The sequence below is a fragment of the Corapipo altera genome, unplaced genomic scaffold (assembly GCF_003945725.1).
Source record: "Corapipo altera isolate COAL_440 unplaced genomic scaffold, ASM394572v1 61286, whole genome shotgun sequence".
Lineage (NCBI taxonomy): Eukaryota > Metazoa > Chordata > Aves > Passeriformes > Pipridae > Corapipo > Corapipo altera.
In genome coordinates this window covers 5,455,180-5,461,629 of record NW_020884907.1, presented here as the reverse complement: position 1 = coordinate 5,461,629, position 6,450 = coordinate 5,455,180, and the positions used below count along the sequence as shown (strand labels likewise).

At 37.3% G+C, this 6,450-nt stretch overlaps 1 long non-coding RNA gene across 1 annotated transcript; it reads left to right on the top strand.

Annotated features, from left to right (window-relative positions):
• On the top strand, positions 1 to 2,797 carry LOC113951556. Its single transcript, XR_003529194.1, has 4 exons — positions 1 to 186; positions 989 to 1,042; positions 1,334 to 1,435; positions 2,699 to 2,797. It is a non-coding gene; the product is annotated as an uncharacterized LOC113951556 (long non-coding RNA).
• Positions 2,798 to 6,450: the final 3,653 nt, after the last annotated feature.

Here is a 6,450-nt window from a genome sequence, read left to right as displayed (position 1 = left end):
TTAGCCAAAGCAATGAACTGTAAAGCAACTTCATGTAATGTCAAATAGTCTACCTTAACAACTGCTCTCTTATTTTTTTAATTTTTTTTCACTGACAGAGAGAATAAATGTTCTCCGTAGAAGCAAGAATATTGATGGGCTGAAAACTTGTTCCTCAGCCATCCAAAACTGGAAGTCTTTTGTGAGGTTTCTTGTCTTTATTTCTGATGTGCTCTTCACTTTTGTTGAACAGTTTCAAAGCACCAGTTGTCTATTCAAAGAAAAACAAGTTATTGTGTCAGCTCCCTCAGCTGAACCAACAGGTTCAGTGCAGAACTGAGGCAAATAAAGAGAGGTTCAGTCTGCACAAAGCTCAGTCAATGAGGACAACACAGGTATAATTACATAACAAAATGCAGGATGTTATCAGTATTCAGTATAAGATAAGATCAAAGGGCCCAGAGAAAAACATGTTGACGGGAAATGAAATTTACTTTTTATCTTTCCTTATCAGTACAATAGTGTTGGCATTTGGCCCTATCTTTCCTCAAGGTGAGTGCAACCTGCATTTGTTAGATTTGTTGCAATAAGAAATGTGAACTGGAGAGGTATGTAAGATCTGATATGAAGACTGGGCATGATAAACATGAACTTAAATGAAACAGTCTATCTTTGTTATCAAAAGTTATTATTATTGAAAATACTAATTCTTATATGAATCTAGAGGACTAGGCTGGCATCTCCTGCATATGAAATGAATCTCAGAGTAACAGCATTCTACTGACTAGACTGAATGGTTGTATTAGTTGTTTCTTAGTTGGTTCAAATCTTTGTTTCTTAGTGCACAAAAATAGTATTTTTTGATATTGTAAAGTCAGGTCCTCAAAACTTAGCTGGATCAAAGTTGCTCTTACAGATTTCATCGTTTCTATGTATTCCATAGTCTTGTGTTAAGAGGAAGTATCTAACCATAGTCTAACCTTCTGTTTGTTTTCCTTTCATTCCTCAGCCCTTTGGCAGGTGAACAAAAATGGATGTTGCATGCCTCATGAGCAGCTATTAGGTAATTTATTATTTTTTGGGTGTATACTTTAATTAATTATTGAATAACATTCAAATGCTATTTTGAAGACAGTTGATGCAGATCTTCTTTTGAGTATGTGGGTTCCCCCTAAAACACTAGTAAATCTCAAAATTCCTGAAAGTTCAGGGGATATTGTCATTCCCGTTTTATAAGACTGAGGCACAAAGGCAGTTGAAACTTCAATAACTGAGACATGCAGTATGGTTTTCAGAGTACTTAACATTATGTAGCAGTTACTGTATAAAAACTACAGTTAAATATTGCTTTCAGTTGTAGGCTGGAGTACTTGGTTCTTCTTTAGTTCAAATCTCAAAGAAAGACAACTCTAGAAAATTTAAAGTCTACAGGAAGAGATCAACTACTCAGCAAATGGTTTGTGTACTTGGAATTACTCTGTAAAACTCTATGACGGAGCAGCAGGAAAATTTCTGATCTTCTAATCACTGAACTTCCTAATCTTCTCCTTTTCTAATTAGAATCCCGTTTCATAATTTTGCATTTAATTTTCTTTATCTCTTTACAACATGACACTTGTTCTTTCTCACAAGTACTGAATCAGGGAGAGATTTAGTGCAAAAGTAAAATACAGTCATGTAAATATTTTATGGTTTCTTTCAAATTCGTCAGAGTATTTGGAGGACAGAAGGGTTGAGACAACCCCGATAAAGTGAAAATACAGACTGTGTAACACTTCTCTAAATTAAGCTGTAAGATCATACGTAGTATGTTTGTAAGTTTAGAAAACCTGTAAATTGTAGCCTGGAGAGAGCAGGGACAGCTTGGAAGAGCAGAAGGCAAAGTAGAGGTAATCTGAGACTTATGTGCTCTACATGTGTCCCTGATGCTGACACTGTACCACAGGCTGGTCTGTGAGTACAAGGCGGGGGTACCTGCATGTATCAATCAGTTATTGAACAGTTTAAGGTTTTCTGAGTGACAATGCATGTGTGCCAAGTTGAAAAAACATGGCGTAAGTACATTTTTGTATTACACTGTGATTTGTGCTGATCCCATCCAGTGTAAGTAAGGAATAGCTCCACTAACTTAGAAGCATTAAAGTGTTTAGAAGTTTTCTGAGGTGTGAGTCAGGCTCTGTGTCTTTATCCTATTTGGAGCTCTTGTTACATTACACTTAATGTATTTGAGCCTTCAAAAGTTTTTATGAACATCCCTTGACCTACTCCACCATAATATGATGAACCTCTCTTTTGTAAGGTGTGTTTCTGCACAGAATGAGACTCACTTGTTACTGCTGTGATTTGGGAATCTGTGCTTCTCCCTGTGTACACCAGCATCTGGGACAAGTGTGTGAGGCATCGGGGAATCACCTCAGCATTTATCTGTCTAGAAATTTATCACATTCTGTGGCAAATGCACTCTTCCATCTTATTAATTATTTACACTTGGATAACTCAATTATTTAGGGAAAGAGTGGTTCAGCTCTTTTAGTGTGTAAATATTAAATATGTTTTTATGCAACAGCCATTAATTTGGCAATGCAGGAATGTGTACAGTTGTGTTTTGTTTTCTACCTGTGTACCTATCTTGCTGAGTTGTGTGTCTCTTTTTGCATATGAGACATATCAGACTTTCTGTACCTGGATGTGACTCATAAAAGGCTTTGTTTTATTTCAGACATGGAGAGTACACTGAATACTGATGTCCCTGTACTGCAACCACTACACTCAAAAAACTCCTGCTGAAGTGAAAAGAATTTTGAATTCAAGTTTTTGTTTTGAGGTCTGCTATTTAGTTGTTCTTTGACTTGTCTGAAGTCAAGAATTTTAAATATTGTCTTGGTTTTGAGATTTATATTCTGTTGCAGATAAACTGATGCTGGACAATGTAGCTGGTTTTGAACAGCCTGACATTTAAAGATATTGCACTTAAGTTCATAACTTAATTTGTAATTAAAACAGGCTTGTTTGTGAAGCCAATTCAAGTCAAAATTCTGGCTCAGAAGTTTTAAGGGTGTTTTGGTGGGACACTGTGACTCAGGTGTATAGCTATAAAAAAGAAAAGCAGAAACGTAATGAAAAATTTTAGACAAGGCACTGAGTAAAGGATTTTATTTTTGTGTACTCAACAAGACATGATGCGAAAGCTAGTACTAAAAGTTGTAACATGGAAGTATTAAATAAAGAATGAGTGTTAAATTATATCACACATTAAATGTTTCATTTACCTCATAAGCACAATAATGGTAAGTGCTTTAATTTTTAAGATCCTCAACTGGAGTTCTTGGCATAGTACCACTGAGAGGCAAAGCCTGAATGAGGTTGGAATACTTTTAAATACCAGCCTCAAAAGAAAGCAAAACCTAAAGACATCTTACTTGTAGGTCTGTCTCAGCAGTTTTTGTTGATCCCAAAATCAGATGACAGAAAATACTCAGGGCCTTATGTACACTACAAAAGTGAGGTACCACAGTTGACGATGTAAGAGAGGAACCCATCTGTTTTTCTTTCAACACAGCTGTTACTTGAGATGGCTTCTAATCATGTGGTAAAACCCTCACTATAAGATAGGGAAAAAAAAGGTGTGATAATATCCTGAGTGTTAAATTCAGATTTTGTAACACTGGTTGTTAGGGTTGTAACGAAGAAGAACAAGGCAATTACTTATCCTTCACCTTCCCCATAGTGTGCATTGCATAAGACTAAGTCATCAGCAGGTAGAGCCAGCCTACCTGGAGGATGTTTGGAGGATGTTCCTATGACACCAAAGCTGAAGTCTGCATCTGATGTACCTTCCCACAAGGGTTTTTTCAGCCAGAGTACCCACACTGAGTTTTTCCTTGTAGACATTTTTAAATCAATCAGTGTTTGCCTCAAAGGTAAAACCTGGCCAGACAGGTCTGTGCCAAGTACATGCTACAGGTGTCTCCACAGCAAGCCTATATTTAAGTGATTTCCTAGAAGAAATGCAGCATGCAGTGACTGGCACAGCTTAGGAAGAGGTTGAAGCGCTGTAAACCTTCAAGCATCTAACAAAGGATTGGAACACTTTAGTTGTGCACATTGAGTGGCAATTCTGGTTTCGTTTCCTCCAAGAGGAAGGAACTTTGTATGCACCCAGGCTCCTCTGTGGTTTGGCCTGGCATTTAAAAACAGGGTGTGTGGGGAGATTTGCTTTGAAACTGCTCCCCTTCCCCAAGCCAAAGCATGTGTGAAGATTCAGCCATATTGCTACAGACTGGGAGAGGTAGGTTTACCTGTCAAATTCACATTGTGAAAATGCTGCATCATGTTCTAATTGCTATTAGGGAAATTAATTATCAGTAGTTCAGATTCAGACCTAATTATAGGTTGGTCAAGTAGCATTTATTGTTCCTTTTTTGTGGTATAGTAATATTTGTGGTCTGCATCATAAAGTTGCAAGTCATTTTTCTCTCTGCAGAGTGTAGCAGAATGATCAGGAAAGAAGCCAGAACTCTCTTTCATGTTACTGAGAAGTAGTGAGGACAATTTTTACAGGCTTATATTATAAGCCTTTCCTTTGAGACCTATAGGAAACAAAATAATATTTTTGCCATCACTGTATCCTATCATAGAGATAGCCTTTTTCTTTTCAGTTTATGTTCTTTTCTTTTCTTTTTAGTTTATATATTTTTAGAGTCCTGTGGATGATGTAGATGCAGAAGCTTCTTAAAGGAGCTGTTAACTATGGTTCTTCCCAGTCAACGGGGGAGTATTAAGGAACAGAGGGTTAGGGGCTGATGAGCTATATATTCACTGGCTGTGCTGTTGAAAGTTAGAGTACTTCTTTTCATATGTCAAAAATATGATTCTAAGGTGCTATAGTTTAACCTCAGCCATTGCCTAAGCCTAACACCAGCTTGCTCACTGCCCTCCCAGCACAGTGGGATGGGACACAGGATTGGAAAAGTGAGAGAAAAAAAAATCATAGGTTGAGATAAAGACAGTTTAATAGGTAAAGCAAAAGCACTCACACAAACAAAGCAAAACTTCCTATGGGCAGGCAGGTGTTCAGCCATCTCCAGAAAAACCAGGCTTCATCAAACTTCATGATAACTTTGAAAGACAAATGTCATCATTCAGATCATCCCCCTCTTCCTTCTTCCCCCAGCTTTATAAGCTGAGCATAACCTTTATGGTCTGTAATATTCCCTTGGCCCATCAGAGTCAGCTGTCCTGGCTCTGTCCCCTTCCAGATTCTTGTGCACCCCCAGCCTGCTCACTGGTGGGGTGGGGTGAGGTGAAGAAAAGCCATTGGCACTGTGTAAGCCCTGAACAGCAGAAAGGAAAACATTCCCATGTTATCAACGCTGTTTTCAGCATAAACTAAAAACATAGCCCCATACTAGCTGCTATGTGAAAATTAACTCTATCCTAGCCAAAACCAGTACATAAGGTAATACTACATTGTGTTGTGCCCCATGGGAGGAGGTATAAGCAGTCATGTGTACCAAACACTGTTGTTCAGGGCCTCTGAGATTATATAGATCTTGACAAGGTAAAAAGTACTGTAAATTTTATAGTATAGCAATATATCTGTGTTAAAATTAACTGGATTTATACTGTTATGTGGTGAAACTAAGCATCTTTCTTTGATGATTTAATCAGAATTCACCCAAGATCACATCCAAAATGTAATTCTTGTTCTATGGCTGAGGTCTCCAGTTTGTGTCAACTCACACACTTATTGCCCAGAACACCCTCTGATACTGTCTGTGATTATGGGAAAAGAAACACTATCACTGGAGTCAACACCAAAAACAACCTGTGTTGTAATTCGTTCAGAGCAGTTGGCCTTGGGCCAGCTCAGTTACCTCTAAAGGTGTCTGAACAGATAAAGTAACAGAAGATGGTACTCTAGAACATGCAGCCTAGAACTTGGATTTTGTTGGTTGAACTTGAACATTGTGGAGACTTTCCACCATTACAGCACTTTAAATATTGATAAATTCTGATAGTAGACAATGTAAGTCAACAGTACTATATGGAAAATATGCAGGACTAATTAACTCCCACCATTTTTTACAGAAAAATAATTAGAATGCACGTTAAATTTTAGTATGATGTCCCAGGGAAAGGGAGAATTAAATGGCTTCTTGAGTCTCTTCCCATCCTTAGTTTTTGGTAAGTCAATTGTTGTGAAATATGAATATAAAATTGTAAGATTTTCTAAAAAAAGTGTTTATAGTTATCCACGTTGATGTTAGTATGGAGAACACCAACATACAGCCAGCAAGCTGACGAAAACTGACCTTTTTTTCTAGTTAGACTTCATACACTTACAAAGAGGAAGAATATTAAAAAAAATCACATAATTTTATACACATTTTCACTATAAGAATGGAATTAGATTGCAGTTTTCAGATAGATTTGTTATAGAGTGGAGAGAAGTAATCTGTTCTCTATGAT